The following is a 23272-nucleotide window of genomic DNA, read 5'->3' on the forward strand; positions in this document are numbered from 1 at the left end:
TGGACACTGTTTTTATCTGCCCTTCATGCTTGTGTGTCTTTTTTAAACGTGTAAAGTTGACTACTAACTTTTAATTTTTGGAAAGTACTAGCTGCTAAAAATTGCTATTTTGCACATTGTTCTCACCCTTTGCTCCACGCTCCCCGGTCCGTCGCGGCTCATTAGTGCCGATTGCACGAAGGGACATGACTCCTCCCTACAATTGAAACACTTCCACTTGTAGTGGGTAAAAGCAGATGGGGGCCCGGCCGCGCAGCACTGAGTAGCCCGTGTGCTGTGTGATTGCTTGTGAACAAAGTTGATTACGAACTTCCAATTGTGCTCGAGGCTGATGGTATATCGCTCCTGGACACTGTTTTTATCTGCCCTTCATGCTCGTGTGTCTTTTTTTAAACGTGTAAAGTTTACTACTAACTTTTTAATATTTGGAAAGTACTAGCTGCTAAAAATTGCTATTTTGCACATTGTTCTCACCCTCTGCTCCATGCTCCCCGGTCCGTCGCGGCTCATTAGTGCCGATTGCACGGAGGGACGTGACTCCTCCCTACAATTGAAACACTTCCGCTTGTAGTGGGTAAAAGCAGATGGGGGCCCGGCCGCGCAGCAGTGAGTAGCGCGTGTGCTGTGTGATTGCTTGTGAACAAAGTTGATTACGAACTTCCAATTGTGCTCGAGGCTGATGGTATATCGCTCCTTGACACTGCTTTTATCTGCCCTTCATGCTTGTGTGTCTTTTTTTAAACATGTAAAGTTGACTACTAACTTTTTAATATTTGGAAAGTACTAGCTGCTGAAAATTGCTATTTTGCACATTGTTCTCACCCTCTGCTCCACGCTCCCCGGTCCGTCGCGGTTCATTAGTGCCGATTGCACGGAGGGACGTGACTCCTCCCTACAATTGAAACACTTCCGCTTGTAGTGGGTAAAAGCAGAAGGGTGCCCGGCCGCTTATCAACCTGGCTGAATGAAGATACTTTGGCCTCAATAACTCTCGCCATTCCGCCGGGGTTTAAAACGAGTTCTTCAAACAGGGCAGACAACAAAAAAGGCAGAGGGGTGGCCGTCATTTATAAAGATCTGTATGCCATGACCGCCTCGAGACCCCTCAATCTAAAGGGAATAGAAGGGCTCTACTTTTGCATACAAATCAATCCAAGGGTGTCGCTAACAGGCCTGCTTATCTACAGGCCAACGGACTGTGCAGCTGCTATCACTTTTGATCTCTGTAACTACATTATACAATATTCATTGGCCCACTCACATTTTTTGGCTCTGGGGGATTTTAACCTCCACGTTAACAACCCCAACTGCCCTCAAGCAGCCCAATTTAGGGCTTCATTAGAAGCTGCTAATTTAGCACAAATAATTATGGGTCCTACTCAGAAGGCAGGCCATACTCTAGATTTAATTTTTTCAAATATTCAGGATATTTCAGCAGATGCACCGCATCCATTAGTCTGGTCAGACCATTATTTCATCCCTTTCTCAGATAAACTGGCCAATTTCGGCTTGGCAAGCGGCAAGCGCTCCACTTTGAAGAGAAAGTGGAATAATCTAACTGCTGAAACCTTAGGCCCTATCTTAGAAAGATCCCTACCTGCCCTCACCTCCGACCCGAATAACGATGCTTTGACATTTAACCAATGGGTTGCGTCGGCAGTGGATACCGTCGCTCCTGCTAAACTGGTGATATCACGTAGACTATCTCCAACAGCACCTTGGTTTTCAGAGGCACTTATGGTAGAAAAAAGGAACTGCAAAAGACTTGAACGTCTGTGGAGACTAAAGTACTGCGACACAGCTAAGCGGTACTACAAAAACGCCTTGAAAAACGTACACAAATCGATAAAAATGGCGAAAGGTAACTTTTTTGCATCCTGTATTCAGGAAGCAGATCAACCAAGTAAAGAAGTCTTTAGAGTAGTGCAATCCTTTCTTAAACCCAGAGCAATTGAGATGGATGCGACCTCGACTCCAGGTCTGTGCGAATACATCTCTAATTTCTTCAAAAATAAAATTCAAAAGGTATATGACACCTTCTCCGCACCGGCTGCGACAGAGAAAACGGACCTCTCTCTGGTCCCTAAGTTGGTCCCGTCCTTGGTACACTTCTCCCCTATCTTGCAAAACGAGGCTCTGGCGGAGATTGATAGGTGCAAATCTGGGGCCCCGTATGATCCCTGTCCACCTAAACTTTGGAATAGGATATCCCTGACCTTGGTAGATACACTCACCCACATCTGAACACATCCCTCTGTGTCGAAGTTTTTCCTGGTGTTTGGAAGCATGCCACATTGCTGCCCTTGAAAAAAAAAACAACGGAGCTATGGCTGATTTTAGTAATCTCAGGCCGATTTCTCTCCTCCCAGCGCCAGGTAAAAGTTGGAGAAACTGGTCCAACGCCAATTGAACCAGTTCATTGAAAATAATGCCATCTTACATGAAACACAGTTGGGTGTCCGGCCGGGTTTCAGCACTGAGACTGCTCTCATAGAGGTTGCAGAATCAGTGAGGTGGGCTCTAGATTCAGGGGCATCAGCAATGCCGGTGCTCCTGGATCTATCTGCAGCATTCAATACAGTCGATCATGTCAGACTGCTGCAGAGACTGGAAAGCATTGGCCTGGGTGGCGTGGCACTGGCCTGGATACAGTCATATATGTGCGATCGCTCCCAGAAGGTTGCTCTCCGCCCTTTTACATCCGAACCCAAACTTATTAGATGTGGCGTCCCTCAGGGCTCAGCCCTCAGTCCCTTACTTTTGAATATTTATCTGGCCCCTCTTTTTACCTTAATAGCAAACTGGGGTGTCAAAGCGATCTAATACGCTGATGACACACAGTTGGTTTTCTCCTACAAAGAGCAGTCAGAGGAAGCCTTTGGTAATTTCAAGGGCTGCCTTCGTGACATTGCCACCTGGATGAATACCAACAAACTAAAACTAAACGCAGGGAAAATGGAGGTGATCTTCTTTGGTAAAGATCAAGTACCTGTGTCCGACCTGTGGTGGCCCACCGAAATGGGACCCCCACAGCTCCCCAGTACTAGTGAAAAAAACCTGGGAGTAAGATGGGATGATGGACTCTCCTTCCTAACTCATATTCAACAGGTTACCCCGGGCTGCCTCAACAAACTTAGAAATCTTCGAAGGTTTCTGGATCTGCTGCCTGCAGATTGCCGTAAAACAGTAGTCCATGCTACCGTAACTTCACGACGTAACGGCCTATATCTTGGTATGCCTAAGTATGCAATCCAAAGGCTACAGATGGTGCAGAATGCGGCTGCGAGACTGATCAAACACATTCCGTTTAAGCATCGGGCCTCTCCGCATCTACGCAATCTTCGCTTTGCACCGCTGAGGAGGGGGACCCACTGCTGGATGGCTGGCCTGCTCCGGTCCTCATATTGAGTTGGAGGCATCAGGAGGAAGCGAGAGCGTGCGCCATTGCAGGGATGGTGCTAGCATTCTTCATGTCAACTGCAAGAAAGCGGGGCTGGCACCCCGTAGAACAATGCAGCAACCCACTGGGGTTTAATTTGCTTTTACTAAGGGGGAATCAAAGTGCAGCCACTTGGCAGGATTTAGTGGACTGCAACAACCATGAGGCTTTGTGACAGCCACACCCACTGTGGCGGGGAGTCGGTATTTAAACTGTGCGCTTACGTGACTTTGTTTCATCCTTTGCTGCCATTGAAGAAGGGAATAAGAATTCCCGAAACGTGTCTGGCTAATGATACTTTGCTGCTTATGATTTACGAGGCGGACAGCATGCATGCAGTTGAAAATAAACGAAAATGAACTAAACAGTCTTCCGGAGGTCTCTCTCCTGTTTGGTGCTACCTGCTCGGTGGATGTTTAACGGCTTTGCACAGCTGAGGAGGGGGACCCACTGCTGGATGGCGGGCCTGCTCCGGCCCTCATATTGAGTTGGAGGCATCGGGAGGAAGCGAGTGCGTGCGCCATTGCAGGGATGGTGCTCGCATTCTTCATGTCAACTGCAAGAAAGCGGGGCTGGCACCCCGTAGAACAATGCAGCAACCCACTGGGGTTTAATTTGCTTTTACTAAGGGGGAATCAAAGTGCAGCCACTTGGCAGGATTTAGTGGACTGCAACAACCATGATGCTGTGTGACAGCCACGCCCACTCTGGCGGGGAGTCAGTATTTAAACTGTGCGCTTACATGACTTTGTTTCGTCCTTTGCTGCCATTGAAGAAGGGAATAAGAATTCCCGAAACGCGTCTGGCTAATGATACTTTGCTGCTTATGATTTACGAGGCGGACAACATGCATGCAGTTGAAAATAAACAAAAATGAACTAAACAGTCTTCCGGAGGTCTCTCTCCTGTTTGGTGCTACCTGCTCGGTAGATGTTTAACGGCTTTGCACAGCCGAGGAGGGGGACCCACTGCTGGATGGCGGGCCTGCTCCGGCCCTCATATTGAGTTGGAGGCATCGGGAGGAAGCGAGTGCGTGCGCCATTGCAGGGATGGTGCTCGCATTCTTCATGTCAACTGCAAGAAAGTGGGGCTGGCACCTCGTAGAACAATGCAGCAACCCACTGGGGTTTAATTTGCTTTTACTAAGAGGGAATCAAAGCACAGCCACTTGGCAAGATTTAGCGGACTGCAACAACCATGAGGCTGTGTGACAGCCACGCCCACTGGGGCCGGAGTTGGTATTTAAACTGTGCACTTACGTGACTTTGTTTCGTCCAGTGCTGCCATTGAAGAAGGGAATAAAAATTCCCGAAACACGTCTGGCTAATGATACTTTGCTGATTTTGATTTAAGAGGCAGACATCATGTATGCAGTTGAAAATAAACAAAAATGAACTAAACAGTTTTCCGGAGGTCTCTCTCCTGTTTGGGGCTACCTGCTCGGTGGATGTATATATATTCATATTCACTGAAAAAACCATAGGTTATAGACCATATATAGTTAGGAATTAGCATTTAAAAAACCTTATTTTACTCACACAAAACCATTGAAATTCCATATATAGTTAGTTGCACTAACTATATATCGCGCACCCGCAATCCACTGCTGATCATGTCACATATTACATCATTCATGACATGGTCAGTGACATCACTGATGACATCACTGATGACATCTCAAATGACATCACTGATGACATCTCAAATGACATCACTGATGACATCATCTAGTGTCTGTGTGTTTTTGTAAAGTTTAAATATGTTTTACATATTGAAGAATGAGTGGATGTATAAGTGTCTGGATGAAGGATTTAGTAGGTGCGTGACTGACTGTATGAGTGAGTGATTAAATGTGTCTCACTGAATGCATGGGTTAGTGACTAAACTGTCTTAATTTGTGCATCATTATGTCTGTTGTTCTGTAAACTGCTGCATGTGTTGATCATTAGCTATACGAGAGGCTATATGTGTTATTAATTGGTTGCCCAAGTATTTCTATGGGAGATTGAGTTTGTGTAGGGGTGGCTGGAAGGTGTGTGACTCTATGCATAGATGTGTGAGCAGTTTATTCACTAGGTGTATGAGTTCAAGAGTGCATGTGGAAACAGCTACATGGGCAGTTGACTGTGTGCATGAGTGTATTGATGAGTGAATGGATATCTCAATGCTACATGTCATAGTAAGTACATATGTAAAACACAGTACATGTGAGAGTTGGCATATATAAATAACTGTGCATGAGAGCCACTGAATGAGTGAGTAGTTGTATCGATCATTGTGAACTTGTATCAGGGATTGTATAAGAGAGTAAATATGTGTTAGTATATGTTTCAATAAGTAAGGTGTGTTTAACTGTATAGTTGAAGAAATGGAGGTGAGATTGTTTCTTTGCATGACTGACTGGGTGTGTGAGTAACTCCATGGATGAGTGGCAGTGTGTGAGTGTCTGTATACACTGAGTGTATCTAAGGTTATATTAGAGTCTGAAGAGGTTTATCGTATTAGCACAAGAATGATGTCAAATGAGATGTCATCAGTGATGTCATCAGTGATGTCATTTGAGATGTCATCAGTGATGTCATCAGTGATGTCACTGACCATGTCATGAATGATGTAATATGTGACATGATCAGCAGTGGATTGCGGGTGCGCGATATATAGTTAGTGCAACTAACTATATATGGAATTTCAATGGTTTTGTGTGAGTAAAATAAGGTTTTTTAAATGCTAATTCCTAACTATATATGGTCTATAACCTATGGTTTTTTCAGTGAATTTTCAAGGTTTTGTAAATGCTAATTCCTAACTATATATGGTCTATAACCTATGGTTTTTTCAGTGAATTTCAATGGTTTTTTAATAGCACATATCATAAGCTGTCGAATGTCAAGTACGTGGTAAGTGAAAACATTTTCGTGTTTATGCACACTGATCTGCTTTGAATGGTGCCCCCCCCCCCCTCATTTCTATTAGGAGTACTCTCTCTTTGCAGATAGTGAAAGGTAGTTAACGCAGGCCTTTGCCCCCATTGTAATCCGTCGTGCCTGCTTCTCTCTCCATTTGATTGATTGTTATCCAAGTATTTACTGTTTTAGAATTAGTTCTCTTTGGTTCATTCTCTATTTACAAACAAACACAGAGTCGCAATACTCTGTTTAGTCTTTGCAGATAACGAAAAATCGTGTAAAAAAAAAGAAAAGGAATCGAGCAAAATCAGTAGGCCACTAATGGGATCTCTTTTTGACCTCGCTAAAATAGAAACATTAGGAACAACCCCTCATGACAAATACAAAACTAGTGAGATGAACTGAACTCCACACAATGATGGCTGCAAAACAGCTCGGCTCCGCCACCCACCCCGCCCAAAATAACGATAAAGAACGGCTGCCATGATTGGTTGCGGAATGACCACGACGGAGCTACGAAATGGTGCTGCTCTCATGCTAACCCCAGCTTCAGTCTGAAACATCCATAAACACTGTAGACTACCAATTCGATCAGTTCCGGTAGCGCCCCAATGTAACCCGGTAGAGAAGAACTAGCCCTCCCCTCTTTGACTGATGGTTCTTGTTGCCTGTCCCTTTTGTTGTCATTTAACAGAACTATTTAGCCTGCTGAAAGGGGTTGTGTTCCGACCGCTGGTTGGTGGAGACATTTTGACTATATTCTGTACCTGCGTTGTCGCGTAATGCGTCATATGACGCGCCGCGTTAGCGCATCCGGAAGTCATCCGGGGCGCGCAGCGCGTAACGTAAGCATAACAAGTCATGTGACTTGTTAATAAAACTTTTCATTGGTTCATTTTACTTTTCTTATTGTAATGATGAAAGGCTTGGTCATATGACCTAAAAATTACGCTTTTCATTACTTCCGAACATTATTTTTTCTTAAATATATGTTATAATGTTCCAGGCTAATGTACTTTCCCGGAAATTTTACAACTGTCCTGCAAGTAAAATATATTCTTTTTTCGAGAAAAAGAGCGTTTCTTCGTCCCATGACGGAGCCGTTGAGCAAAAGAGGGTCGACCTGCTGTCTTAGTCGCCGATACGCCTGAATATGAGATTCTTATCGATCACTTTATGTTGCAGGAATAGAAAACACAACAGCCCTTGACCATTTATCTTTACTGCGTTCCTTCGTATTATACCTTTTACCCTTCATGTAATTGGTCTGCTTTATTTCACTTGCCTTTTAATGATTCTAAAACAGTCACTATTATTAAAAACTTTACCAATGTATATACTACTACCATGTTTTCTTTTAAAAACCTTTATTGTGAAAATTTCATTATACAAATACGAGCCTATAACCACGTGGGCCTGCCACAGAGCAAACTGTAATCGTATATGATGAATAGACATTTACACTGTAGAGGAACGTAACGGGCGGGCCATTAGGTTGCAAGAACTAAGGTGTCTAACAGTTACGGAATCGGTGGACGTACATTTTATAATTAAAATACGACAGGGCCAGTTACAATAAAATTATCTAGATATACATTTGCGGGCAAGTACCATGTGTGACGTTAATTCGAACTTTCAACAGTACAGTAATCAATAACACATCAGAACTTAATATCAATAGGGATGTCGAAATATTCAATCAATTCTCGTCCCCGCCCGCCATGTGCTTCAAAACTGCATACGTATCTCGTGATTTCAAGGTTCTGCAACCAGTACACAACAAGGAGTTACGAGTCCCATTTATTCCGGCGCCATTTTGGGCGAGGACGGGCAGGTCCAGGATATAGTCAAAATGTCTCTACCAACCATCGACTATGATGATGTTCATATGCTGTATTTATTAGAGTAACACTCATCTGTCCACATGAAATTAATTTGCCACAATCTAAACATGTCATTTTAATCTTTCCAAAGTTCTTCTAAATATTTGGGACCGTTTCCCTTGCCTCTGAAGCTCTCAGTGCCACTTCTTTGATGAATGTACTAGCAGGTCAGGGGTTCTCCTCCAAATCTCTCTTTTATGCAGCACTATAATTAATTGGTGCCACCTCTCCATATGACGATGCATGGTATAGTTACCACAACTATATTTTTTTTCGGTTCCTCTGGAGAGTTCATCGTGGCAGATGAAGCGTGTAACGTACCGGGCATTTACCTTTTTTTGCATGTACAGGAAAGGAAAAAAAAATCGAGCGTCCGAGTTCTAAGGTGTCCCAGGGCCATTTTAGTGGACCAGGCCCAAATCCAAAGAACAGGCCGCCATTTTGAGAGTCCTCTTGCAGCCGCCTGTCGCTGTAGCATCAAGAGCAGCCGAAACTCAGCTGAATGGCAACTGAAACGGTAAAGGGGCGCCCCACTACAGCAGACGAGCCTCCACCTAGGAAGGCCCATTCACGCCGGCTCCCCCCCCCTTCGGGCACCCCACGCCGTTATTCGGAGCAGTATTGTAGGATGGCCACACCAGTGCGGCAACTTGCTAGACATCACCTCGGTGGTAACAGAATCTCAACGCCTTGTGGTGTCTCCTATTCAGAAAACATTGTTATGCTGCCTTCGACCTATTCGCCGCAAGTGCGCACACAACTCAACTGCATAGCTTGCTAGACACCACCTCGGTGCCATCCGGATCTTGGAATGTCAGCACCTTTTGGTGTCTTCTCTTCAGAAAATATTGTTGCGCTGCCTTTGGCCCCATTCGCACATCGGTCCGCTACTGACGCCATCTCACAGGCTAATGGGGCGCCCCACGCCGAGTTTCAGCATTGTAGAATAACCACACCAGTACAGCAACTTACTAGACATCACCTCGGTGCCATCCGGATCTCGGCGCCCCACTGCAGATGAAGTGCCTCTCAACTATGAAACCACCACGGTGACATCCGGATCTTGGCGCGTTGTGCTGCCTTCGGCCTATTCGCACATCGGTCCGCTACTGACGCCATCTCACAGGCTAATGGGGCGACCCACGCCGAGTTTCAGCATTGTAGGATGACCACACCAGTACAGCAACTTGCTAGACATCACCTCGGTGCCATCCGGATCTCGGCGCCCCACTGCAGATGAAGTGCCTCTCAACTATGAAACCACCACGGTGACATCCGGATCTTGGCGCGTTGTGCTGCCTTCGGCCTATTTGCACATCGGTCCGCTACTGACGCCATCTCACAGGCTAATGGGGCGACCCACGCCGAGTTTCAGCATTGTAGGATGACCACACCAGTACAGCAACTTGCTAGACATCACCTCAGTGCCATCCGAATCTTGGCATCTCAACGCCTAGTGGTATCTTCCATACAAAAAATATTGTTACGCTGCCTTTGGCCCCATTCGCACATCAGTCCGCAACTTAGACATCACCTCGGTGCCATCCGGATCTTGGCATCTCAGCGCCTTGTGGTGTCAGTCAGAAAATATTGTTGCGCTGCCTTTGGCCCCATTCGCACATCGGTCCGCTACTGACGCCATCTCACAGGCCAACGGGGCGCCCCACGCCGACTTTCAACATTGTAGGATGGCCACAGAAGTGCGACAACTTACTAGACACCACCTCGGTGCCATCCGGATCTTGGCGCGTTGTGCTGCCTTCGGCCTATTCGCACATCGGTCCGCTACTGACGCAAACTCACAGGCCAACGGGGCGCCCCACGCCGACTTTCAGCATTGTAGGATGGCCACACCAGTGCTGCAACTTGCTGGACACCACCTCGGTGCCATCCGGATCTTGGCGCGTTGTATTGCCTTCGGCCTATTCGCACATCGGTCCGCTACTGACGCCGCCTCACGTGCCAACGTATTTTCTCCGCATTTTATACCCTATGCCGCATAACAGGTCATGTGACTTGTTTATAAAACTTTTCATTGGTTCATTTTACTTTTGGTTTCCTAATGATGGAAGGCTTGATCATATGACCTAAAAACAACACTTTTCATTGGATGAAAACTTTTTTTTTCCCCCAAACGATGAAAGCCCCACCTTGTTTCTGGATGTTTCAGACTAAACTGGCGTCAGCATGAGAGCACCACCATCTCGTAGCTCCGTCGTGGTCATTCCGCGAGCAATCATGGCAGCCGCTCCCCACCAGAAGCCTGCAGGAGTCGGGGCCCCCAAAACCTTTGATGAATTCTCAAGGCGGAGGGGACGCTTTCGAGAATGGGGTCCAAGACCTAGCAGACAAGCGTCCGATTTCCAAGGTGTCCCAGGGCCATTTCAGTGGACCACGCCCAAAAAGGAAAGAGCCTGCCGCCATTTTGAGAGTCCTGTGGCAGCCGCCTATCGCTGCACCGCAAGAGTGGGCGCAACTCAGCTGAATGGCGGATTTTGACACAGTGGACCAAAAGCGGACGGAATGGCAACTGAAACGGTAAAGGGGCGCCCCACTAAAACAGATGAGACTCCACCTGGAGAGGCCCGTTCACGCCGCCTCCCCCGGGGCGCCCCACGCCGTTATTCGGAGCAGCATTGTAGGATACCAAAACCAGTGCGGCAACTTACTGGACATCACCTTGGTGCCATCGTTCTGCTGCCTTGGAACTATTCGCACAACAGTTTGCTACTGATGACCCACCCCCCGCGACGCCCCACGCCGTTATGTGCTGGGTGGCAACTTACTAGACATCACTTTCGTGTCATCTAGATTTCGGCGCGTTCTGCTGCCTTGGAACTATTCGCACAACAGTTTGCTACTGATGACCCACCCCCCGCGACGCCCCACGCCGGAAATCTGGACTTTGTGCTGCGTTGGGACTATTCGCACAGCCGACCGCTACTTCGTTGTTTTTCCCTAAAAATGTTTATATGTTATTACTATTTTTGTTTTCTTGTATATATTTATAAATTATTAAAGTTTTATAATCTTACTACTTTGTCGGAGTGCTATATATTTTTAATGTGACACATAATTGTAAAAACTTTGATGTACAAAGAGTCATCCCTGGAATCTTCCGCTTCACGCTCGGTCCCCTCCCCAATCACAATACAGGATGGTTTTCAGATAATAGCAACGCTTCTGCTGTGACGGATCTCATCGAGTGTGGGCCTTGATCTACTATAACTCCTTTGAAGAGGGGTGATTCTTTACAGCTGTGGCCATAAACTACATCTGCAGGGCTAGCTGATAGCCTAGGACCGGCCTGGACAATCGGACACAGAGGAAAAGGAGTGTCAGAGGGTGCGGTAGTGAATAGGGCGAAAGGGAGGTGTCGGGCGGGCACAGGGTGTGATTCTCAGGGAAGAGCAGCGCAGATGGGGGGAGGTTTATTACCCATGCATAAGACAGAGAGCGGGGGTGACCACTGCCTGGGTGAGATGCTTCCGAGGGTGGGGAGCCATGCTAAGGATCGACAGCGTGCACAGAGTGGGTCTGGTCAAGGCATCTAAAATGGCTGCCGTGCACGACAAAAGTGTGGCATTTGAAAAAAGACAAGATGGCGCACACAATGTTTTTCAACAATTCCTGATTTCCTTCGAATCGAACGTTAACAGACGTTGGGGCATATTACCAAAGTTAAGCGATATTTATCCCTAACGATGCATTGCAAAGATTTTTTTACCGTCAGAAATTATCGCAGATAAACCTTGCTATTATCAAGGTTTATCGCAAATACGATAAAAAACGACCGCAATGCATTAATATCGCTGAAAACTCAGCGATATTCATGCATTACCGAGCTAATGCTCTTAGCCATGTTATCCACCTCCCATTGGATAACATGGCTAAGAACTGCTCAGGGCAGCTGTTACTTTTTGGAGATATTCGCGCTTATCTCGAATATTTCCAAAAGTTGATAATAGGAGATAGCGATGTTAGCGACTGTTTCCAGTCGCTAACATCTTGGCATGCCCACTTTGCATGTCATTAGTGATAAATATCACTCACATGCAAAGTGGGACCCAAGATGGTCGCTATCTCCTACTAGCCGTCGCTAACTGGTGTTAGCAACAGCTAGGTAATACAGATATAATTTTATCTCCGCGAAGCGGAGCGCTGTTACAGATATATATCTTGTTTTTGAACGTTAATTTCTCAAAATCCACTGAAGCACATATATTGAGACCTAGCAAAGGCACATCGGGCTACCAGTCCCTACAATTTTGCCAAGTTTCGTGCAAATCCATTCAGCCGTTCGATTATTATTATTATTTTTTTTTTTTGCCCCGCGGGGCCCTTTTAAAACCTCCACATCAAACCTAGGGCGTCAGCGAGGATCTACTATGCCCCCTTATAGTTATTTCCCCCTTTGTTTTGACCTCCTCTTGTCTCTCGATCCTACCGAGAGACAAGATGGCGGCCGCTACGGACTGTTTGGAATGTTGACAGACGCCGGAGAACCAATCAGCTTCGCTTCACAAAGCTCCGTTGCGCGAAAAGTACGCGTCCTGGGCCGCTGCCCAGTCCGCTGTTACAGATATATATCTTTTTTTAAACGTTCATTTCTCAAAATCCTCGCTGACCCCCTAGGTTTGATGTGGACGTTTTAAAAGGGCCCCGCGGGGCAAAAAAAAATAATAATAATAATAATCGAACGGCTGAATGGATTTGCACGAAACTTGGCAAAATATTAGGGACTGGTAGCCCGATGTGCCTTTGCTAGGTCTCAATATATGTGCTCCAGTGGATTTTGAGAAATTAACGTTCAAAAAAAGATATATATCTGTAACAGCGCTCCGCTTCGCGTAACGGATTTTTGCGAAGCTGATTGGTCATTCTGTCACTGGGCTATAGTTGGGCTACATCTGGCTGATATTTGGGCTACATTTGTTTTTTTGTGTGTCTGGCGGCCATCTTTGGGCTACATTGGGCTACATTGGGCTTCATTGGGCTACATTGGGCTACATTTGGGCTCCAACATATATATAGGCCAATGTAGCCCAATATATATTTTTCAAAGTTAATTTTCGTAAAAACCACTGGAGCATATATCTTGAGACATAGCAAAGGCACATCGGGCTACCAGTCCCTACAATTTTGCCAAGTTTCGTGGAAATCCATTCAGCCGTTCGAGCTAAAAGTGAGTCCAACCGCCCTATGGAAATGAAGGAAATGAATGGGTAATTTGTAATTAGCAAATAGCTAATCGCAAACTAGGAATGGTAAAGAATCGCTATTTATTCCTTAAAGTTCGCTATTTAGGAAATGCAAAAAACTTTGATGATACATATGGCGGTTCATCTCTAACAAGATAAGAAGCATAGGGATACATTTATGATGACTGGCGCATCACCAGGGATGTGTTAGTCATTCTGTGCCGCTGTTCCGTCACCTATGGTGTGCTGCATTTACAATGCGGCGCATCATGGGGCAAAAACAGCACAGATGCGTGATGTATCTGTGCCGTAAAGGTGGCGCATTGCTGGAGTTGTATCGCAAGTGTGATGAAGCTCCAGCAAGGGTCGGGGGTGCCCCTGTCGCAGGGTTTCTGTTCTCACACAGAACTGTGGACAGAGGATTGGAACCTCTGCGAATTAGGGTGTCCCAAAACTCACGTTAGTAATCAAAAACTCCTTAGTAAGCTAGGTACAGTGTCACATTGGATATAACAAACTCTCAATGTTTAGACAATCCAGAATATGAACTTATAGTACCTCAGGATACGTGGAACTCATGAACAGTCGGTCGTTATATATTTCTTAGAAACCAGAACATGGAGTTAAGAAGAACACATGTGTATTTGAAATGTTTATTTACTAATGCCGTCTTCTCAGGCGTAGTATCTTAGATAATACAAGTACACATATTATCAGTAGCAAAATTACCAGCATAGTTACTAGTACATAAAAAGCGAATGGTGATAGTATGTTAACATGCTGTAAATGAATAAGAGTTAGCAACACTTATAAGCAGCCGCGGGCCGTGGAGGGAGTTACGGTGAGGCAGGGAGGCGGGGAGGGGGAGAAGCAGGTTGGAGAATACAAGTACACATATTATCAGTAGCAACATTACCAGCATAGTTACTAGTACATAAAAAGCGAATGGTGACAGTATGTTAACATGCTGTAAATGAATAAGAGTTAGCAACACTTATAAGCAGCCGCGGGCCGTGGAGGGAGTTACGGTGGGGCAGGGAGGCGGGGAGGGGGAGGGGCAAGGTAGAGAGGGCTCCACCCTGCTTCTCCCCCTCCCCGCCTCCCTGCCTCACCGTAACTCCCTCCACGGCCCGCGGCTGCTTATATCTCACCCTCCCTAATACACATATTATATTATTTGCTAAGAAGGTCTCTTTGTGTTGGTTTAGGGCGTGCCCATACTTTAGTGTCTTAGATTTGAAGGAATCACATCAGCATACACCAGCTCTCTCTTCATGTGAACCGCATCAACTGTTGTGTATGTGTGTTCGGCAAAGCAATATAAAACCCGCCTCATGCCCAGAATTGGCAGAAGTTGCACTTATGTTATGAGTATGAAGTCGTGGAGATCAGACCTCATAACAATTCTGTATCGTGTTGTTCTTGAAACTTTAGCACTCGCTGTACAGATATAGTTTAACAAGCAAAGCAGATAGTAGAGCAATAACATATTATTCTCATGTAAACCACGATGAACTACTAGGTGGAAAGCTAAAGCAACAACTAAGTGTCGTGTGCAGAAGTTGCAAAAAAGGAAAAATGGCGTTTAAACCGGTAATGAGCCCATGCTAACTTAACACGGTGTAAAGATATCCAGGACCTAGATGACACCTCCCCATGATCCGGAAACGAACTGAATAAGATAATAGAAGTGCCATCTCATGAGAGCAGATTGCAAGTTTATATGTGGACGGTCCGCAAGGTAAAGCATTAAAAACTAGGAAAATGTAATGCTAAAGAAAAATAAAACAGCCAAGTACTTTATCGAGTCTTAAGCCAATAGGCAAGGTAAATAATAAAAACTTGACAAATAAGTCAATGAATTGTCAATGAAATGCTAGTACTCAGCATATCAAACATGAAAAAGGTCTATGACATAACTGTGTATGCAAAATAAGCTGCAACAGCCTCCAATAGGAAGTCACCGTCTTCATCCGAAAACAGTTCAGCCATCCAATTTAAAAGCGGAAAAGAACATACGTGCTCTCCCAGCACCGGATCCTCTATCACCATCAGAGGACAGCTCGGTGGGTTTTCAAGAAAACTCTGTTCCAAGAAAGACTGTGCTGCCGCCAGTAAATTCCAGGGACCAAGTAGTCCATGCATCAATGCCACAGCCATAATCCTTTCGCCAGGACAAACCAACTCGTGAGTAATGATAGGAGTCATCAGCTGATTAAAGTCGACGTCAGGAGAAACCGGTCCGTAGAGACACAAATCAATGGCCCAATCGAAATCACAGGTCAGGCAGTGAAATACAGGCTGGACACAGGTGAAGTAGGAGAATCGAAAAGATAATCCATATGCCGTGCTTAATATCGCCAACGGCATTGTGCCATAATATTCTAGCATGCGATTGCGGAACAGTGTCAGCAGCTGCAGGGTGGGAGGTTGCATAGGAGGGACATCCATATTTAAAAATGTAAAAAAGCACAAGAGCGTCCGCTGGTAATGCAAGTAAAAATGCCAATCCACGAACCAGAGTGGAGAAAATAGAATGAAAGGAAGCAGGGATGACTCCAAAGATTTTCTCAAATGAAGTCACGAGACCACTGGTAACAACTTTAAAAAAGTGCGCCAGGGCCTTTGTGGAGGATGCGTTAAAGATAGTCGGAACCATCTTGCTGAAATTGAAAGGCAAATCTGAATTGAAAAGGGTCTGCACCTCTGTACGGGTGTTCGCTATGTGAAGCACGAAAGTTTCACGGGCCGAACTCAAGGCCACCTCTCTCTGAGACAAAAGAGCTCTTATTCTTGCCATGCCGTTGAAATCTGTCCCAAGGTTGGTATTTGTGGCCAGATTGAAAACTCCCTATGTTCATGTGTGGGAGGAAATAGAACATTTCTGCAGCAAATAACCCGTTCACTTACTGTTACGATAAAAGGAATACTTTTAATTAACTCAGAACAATCTTCATTATTGAGCATCAAATAACTACCATTTTCCAACAACTTGAACGTGGGGATGATAGCAGGAACTGGCGTGCCTTGCAACACGCAAGCCATATTTGGTCGGTGTTTGTTGCATGAACCGTGTAACTGTATGTGCCTACACATTAGTGAATGATCTGGCGTCTCAGTGCATTCCTCTCCATTCAGATAAACTTCTTGATCATCTTTGAAACATCTGTATGTGTATGGAAGCGACCAGACCTCATGAAGAAAAGCACTACCTAAAGGTTCATAGCGACCTATTGGTATATATTTCATACAATTTGAAAACTTATATAAAGCAAAAGGCAGCGTTATTAAACCGTGGATAAGGCACGTTGCCAAAAAACCGCAATCCTCTGCTGATGATGTCACTGAGCATGTCATGAATGATGTAATATGTGACATCATCAGCAGTGGATTACGGGTAATAGTATCTCTAGTTTACTCCCCTATAGCTGTCTTTCTTTTAACATAAGTGTCTGTTTCCTTCCCTTATACTTACTGTTTTTGGTTCGCTTCCGGTTCGCGTACCGGCGAGCGAACTGGGAAGCGAACTAAGAGAAATAGAGGTTGGCACAGTTCCAAATATTGTACCAATTTTTTAATAACGGGTAGGTAGTTCTGAAAAGAACTTTTTTTTTTATTGTTTTTGTTGTTTTATATTTTTTTTATTATTTTTCGGAACATTTTTTTACTTTTTTTGAATTTTCTGAACAGTTTTATATTTTTGGGGGTTTTTCTTGGAGAGGGCAATGAAAACGATTCATTGTAAAGGGCTCAACAGGAGCAACAAAACAAAAAAAGAAGTATTTATTATTTTGGGCGTTTCGTACAAACTTGCATATGATAGTCAATAGCTCTGTTGATCAGAGTGATGCTTCTTTCTCCGTAGGAAATGAATCCATCGCAAAATACGCAGATGTGTTTTACTTCACCAAATTTCATTTGTATATTTGGCACCATCTCCCTGCCCTCTGGTCCCGTTACTTCCGGTACAACAGATCTTCTGGCCATAATAGGGAGATTATCTAGGTCGTTCCGAAACTGTGCAGCACTGTAGTTGTTAGGATGCCACCTAGTCATATGGCGATGCATTGTGTAGTTTCCGAAACTGTATTTTTTCTCGGTTCCTCTGGACAGTCTATCTTGACATATAAGGCAAGTTACGTATCTTGCATTTACTTTTTTCTGACCTTTGGGAATTTAAAAAAATTGCCAAATGAAGTTTTCTTTCCGGTGAGACGTCCTGGGCTGCTCAGGCAAAAACTGCCTCTCTTCGTGCTCGTCGTCCTGTTCCTCTTCTTCCTCTTCTTGTTGAATTATAACTTGAGCAGGTGGTCCACTCTTCCTTGGATGTGGTGGAGGTGGTGGGGAAGCACCAGCTGAAGCTACTAAAGAAGCCATTGCTCAGTGATCACAAAGGGTCTTTCTCTCACAATGATGAAAGTCAGAGTGAGGAAAGAAGGAGGGATTTTCATCATTTGGGAAAAACAAGAGTTCTCAACCAATCAAAAGTGTTCATTTTAGATTATATGACCTAGTCTTACATCATTAGGAAACCAAAAGTGAAATGAACCAATGAAAAGTGTTATTACCAAGTCACATGACTTGCTGTGTTTACGTTAAGCGCTTTGCAGGGCCTCCCGGTTTGCTTCCAGAAACCTGCGCTTTGCGACTCGCTTCGCGTACCAGTTCGCTAACGTAGCACGTCATATGACGTATCACGCGACAACGTGAAACGTCATGCGGACGGGAGGCGTCACGATGTTGTTTTCTAACGCGGCACTTGCGGTAAAGAAACGTTTACCGGCTCGCGGTCTATTTCGCGGCATCAAGGTCAGCTAACGGGAAGCTTCCCGATTCGCGAAGCGGGAACGAAGAAAAAAAAATATTTAAAAAAAAAATTATTCATAAACATATAAAATATATTTTTGGATTTAAAGAAGAATACATTTTACAGCTACAGATATTAGCTGTTAAAAAACCAATGAAATTCACAGAAAAAACCATAGGTTATAGACCATATATAGTTAGGAATTAGCATTTACAAAACCTTGAAAATTCACTGAAAAAACCATAGGTTATAGACCATATATAGTTAGGAATTAGCATTTAGAAAACCTTATTTTACTCACACAAAACCATTGAAATTCCATATATAGTTAGTTGCACTAACTATATATCGCGCACCCGCAATCCACTGCTGATGATGTCACATATTACATCATTCATGACATGGTCAGTGACATCACTGATGACATCACTGATGACATCTCAAATGACATCACTGATGACATCATCTAGTGTCTGTGTGTTTTTGTAAAGTTTAAATACGTTTTACATATTGAAGAATGAGTGGATGTATGGAAGACTGAGTGTGTGTGTGGCTGGCTGGGAGGTGTGTGACTCTGTGCATATCAATGTGTACTTGTATCAGTGATTGTATAAGAGAGTAAGTATGTGTTAGTATATGTGTGAAAAGTATGGTGTTCTGTGTTTAACTATAGATGAGGAAATCGAAGTGTGATTGATTCTTCACAGGACTGACTAGGTGTATGAGTGCATATGATAGTGTTCTAATAATAACTGACTGTATGTATGAGTAATTGTATGGGTGAATGAGTGAATGTGTGTGTAGACGTACGAATCAGTGAGTGCGTATGTAGTAACTGGTATTGGTGTGTCATGATGTCATCAGTGATGTCATTTGAGATGTCATCAGTGATGTCATTTCAGATGTCATTAGTGATGTCATCAGTGATGTCACTGAAGTATGGTGTTCTGTGTTTAACTGTATAGATGAAGAAATGGAAGTGTGATTGATTCTTTACAGGACTGACTTGGTGTGTGAGTAACTCCATGGATGAGTGGCAGTGTGTGACTGTCTGCATAGGTGTATGAGTGCATATGATAGTGTTGTAATAATGAGTGACTGTATGTATGAGTGATTGTATGGGTGAATGAGTGAATGTGTGTGTAGACGTAGGAATCAGTGAGTGCGTATGTAGTAACTGGTATTGGTGTGTCATGATGTCATCAGTGATGTCATTTGAGATGTCATCAGTGATGTCATCAGTGATGTCATTTGAGATGTCATCAGTGATGTCATCAGTGATGTCACTGACCATGTCATGAATGATGTAATATGTGACATCATCAGCAGTGGATTGCGGGTGCGCGATATATAGTTAGTGCAACTAACTATATATGGAATTTCAATGGTTTTGTGTGAGTAAAATAAGGTTTTCTAAATGCTAATTCCTAACTATATATGGTCTATAACCTATGGTTTTTTCAGTGAATATATATATATATAATGGCGGTCGCCAGTAGGTATATATAGTTAGGATTTTTTCTCTATGGGATTTTTGAAAATTCTATGTCTAATAACTTTGGCGTTTGTGGACGGAATTGGCTGAAATTTTCAGGAAAATGGAACATTTTGTTTCTGAGCAGCCCCTGAAAATTTGGGGGGGGTTCGTCAAGGGGGGCCGAGAAAAAAGGGGGGTCCCAAAACGCGTTTTTCCCATGTTATTTCCATAGGGCGGTTGGCCTCACTTTTAGCCCGAACGGCTGATCGGATTTGCACGAAACTTGGCAAAATTGTAGGGACTGGTAGCCCGATGTGCCTTTGCTAGGTCTCAATATATGTGCTCCAGTGGATTTTGAGAAATTAACGTTCAAAAAAATATATATATCTGTAAGCGCGCTCCGGGCAGCGCCCCGGTTCGCGTACCTGACGCATAACGGAACTTCGCGAAGCGAAGCTGATTGGCTCTCCGGTGTCTGTCAACATTCTAAACAGTCCGGAGCGGCCGCCATCTTGTCTCTCGGTAGGATCGAGAGACAAGAGGAGGCCAAAACAAAGGGGGAAATGACCATAAGGGGGCATAGTAGATCCTTCCTGACCCCTTAGGTTTGATGTGGAGGCCTTAAAAGGGCCCCGCGGGGCAAAAAAAAAAATTTTTTTTTTTTTTTTTGCGTGGGTAGCGCCCGGTACGCGCACCGGGAAGCGGTCTGGGGAGCGTACTATAAGGAAAAAAGAATGATAGACTATGATATTTTGAAATATTGTATGTTTATTGATTGTTCTTTTTGTTGTTGTTTTTTTTATATAAAATATAATTTTATTTTTCTGATTCTGTTTCAAAATTTAATAGAACGTCTAACATTTGACTGTCCGATATGTCCTCTTGTTGAGTGAACATAACTTCCCACATTTGACCGTCATCATAATGAAGTAAATAATCCACAGATTCTACACATTGTAGAAGTTCATGGTCTTGTGATTCATCCATGAATTCCAAGTCAATGGGTTCAATTATTTTCTCATTATTCATGTCTAGGACAATTTCAAAGGAAACGTTCTGTTCTCCTTGCATTTTTGTGCTGAAATTTGAATAAAAAATAAATATATCAGTAGAGATAGGGCACTGTTGGGTTTAAGTTCAGACAGGTACTTTTGAGGCATGAAGTAGTACTATTAAAAAGTGCCTGTGAGAAAGCCTATGTCAATTCATAATAATACCACAGAAACCTAAATCAATCCATAATTATAATAAACAAGCCTTTCTCAATGTCTAACTCTTACAGAGGGATAGTATATAACTATCTGAAAATGTTTTCAAATTTATAAAATAATATCTTACCTTTTAAAAACAAGTTTAAGTTGTGAGTGAAAATGATCTTGCAATGTAGTTCAGGAAGTAGTAGTCAAAATGGCTGTGTTTCTCTCTCTTTTTTTATATATATTCAGGTACATAACCAATCAAATGTCAGGTAAAAAAAGTAGAAAATGAAAGTAACATTTTAATTGGTTGTCAATTCCAACACTTCAAATGTGTTTTGTGAAGTAATTTACCTCAGGGTATTTAGAGAGGTCTACAGGCTAAATGGCTAAATGGAATTCCAACCAAATGTGTGAAAATGGTAGGGATTGGTATGTAGTATGAGCTAATCTACATTTGGTGAAAGTGTCTCCAGGGTTTCTTCTGTAAATTACTTTCCCACCTTTTTTAATGGAGCGCTTCCCGGTGAGCGCCCCGGTACGTGAACCGGCAGCATTACGGGAGTCCACCATTTTGTGTTTCGGTCGAATTAAGATACAAGATGGAGGGCAAATAATGTTCAGAATGGGTAGAAGGGGGCACGGTAGACGTATTTTGACCCCCTAGGTTTTCTGAGGGTGGCTGAGGAGGCCCATATGTGTGAAAAAAAATAATTTTTTAAAAAAAATTTGCGCGGTTAGCTTCCGGTTCGCGTACCGGGTAGCGCTCCGGGGAGCGTACTTTGTTGAAAATTAGTGAAAAAAGTTAGAGTAAAATAATAATTGTGAGTGATCAGATGTAGGGTAGCTCTGAGAAGAGCTTTTGGGTTTATGGTACATTTAGGTACTTATAAGTAGGTACCAATGCACAGTTTTAAATTCAGAATGAAAATTCTGTTCCCTTCATCTGAGAAGTGAACTCCATCTCCTCTGTAGATATCTTGCATGTAGTAAGTTATTGTTCTAGATGGAGCCCATTCCATGGTCTCTCATGTAAGCTGAAACAGATTTGTTTACATGCTTCCTCGATTTCTCAATTTGTGGACAAAATTGGTTCGACCACCTCCATTTCTGTCTTTGGCATATATTTGAATAAACCAAGGCAGTTTGAGGAAAAAGTGCCATCAATTGCTCAAAGGTGTCCTTTAAAAGCATTTCCAGACCTACCCCAGTCAAAGTGCCCAAGTCATTTCCATTTCCTCCACAGTGCACAATTAACAGGTCAGATATAGGCAAATGCATAAAGGTTTTCACCAATGGTATCAATTGGTGACATTTTAATCCTCTGTGGCCAAACCACTTAATTTCCACATCTTGTAAATTGAGGTTAGGTAAATTTCTGTTATCAGCATACCTCTGAGCCCAGTAGATGTAACTATATCCAACAATCCAGACAGAAAACATGGTGAGAGAAGGTTCTGCTGCAGTCAGATGAAGTGTGGCAATGAAATGGCAGTTGAAAAAATAAGAGTTTAAAATGAAAAAAACTGTGGAGTTTCTGTGTTAATGAAGCAGTAGCAGTGATTGGTGGATTTTGATTGCTGAAAACAGAAAGTTAGGGTGCACGGATGAGTTCTTTGAAAGATGTAATTTGAATGGTCAAGAAAAAATCATTTTATGAAAGATTGCACTGGATACGCAGGTGTACTGAGAGTTCAGAGTTCAATTGAAACATTGTTGTGTGAACTTGCAAACATGAGAGGTCTTTCAGGAGGTGGTTGCTATGCAAAAAAGGCAGAAAGGGCAGAGGGGGGAAGGGTGTTGATTTGAAAAAAGTGAGGGAAGAGTTTTGATTGGGTGACATGAGAGATATGTGTGATGAATTACAGCTTTTCTGTGCTTTTTATAGCTGCAGACTCTGGAGTGCATACCTTTTGCTCTGCTAAAGACAATTTGGTGTGTTTCTGAGACTGTTTTGAAACTCATAAAGTATTTGCTAAGGTGAGAAAAGATTCATTTAATTTAGATAGAGAATAGTATGGTTTAGGGAGAACATTATGAAGAAAGTTGTGTATTTAAAATGTTGCTTTGTGTCAAGTGTTTTACAAATAGATTTTGTTTCTTTGTGTTACATAGCCATGTTAAAAGTGACGCAAAAATAGTGCAAGGGTCTTACAAAAATGCTTTCATGTGTCTTAGGGTATTTTAACTCACTTCCTCATGAATGTAGGTATATAATTGATTTAGATGTTGTGTTTAAAAACGATTTAAGAAAACAATTAGGTTTCTGGATATGTACTGCTAGAGATTCATAGGTTGCTTGGGGCATATTTATAAGGCCTTTGAGTCTCTCTGATGTTATTTTTCACATTTTAATTTAAGAC

Source organism: Lissotriton helveticus, chromosome 6 (genome assembly GCF_964261635.1).
Source record: "Lissotriton helveticus chromosome 6, aLisHel1.1, whole genome shotgun sequence".
NCBI lineage: Eukaryota > Metazoa > Chordata > Amphibia > Caudata > Salamandridae > Lissotriton > Lissotriton helveticus.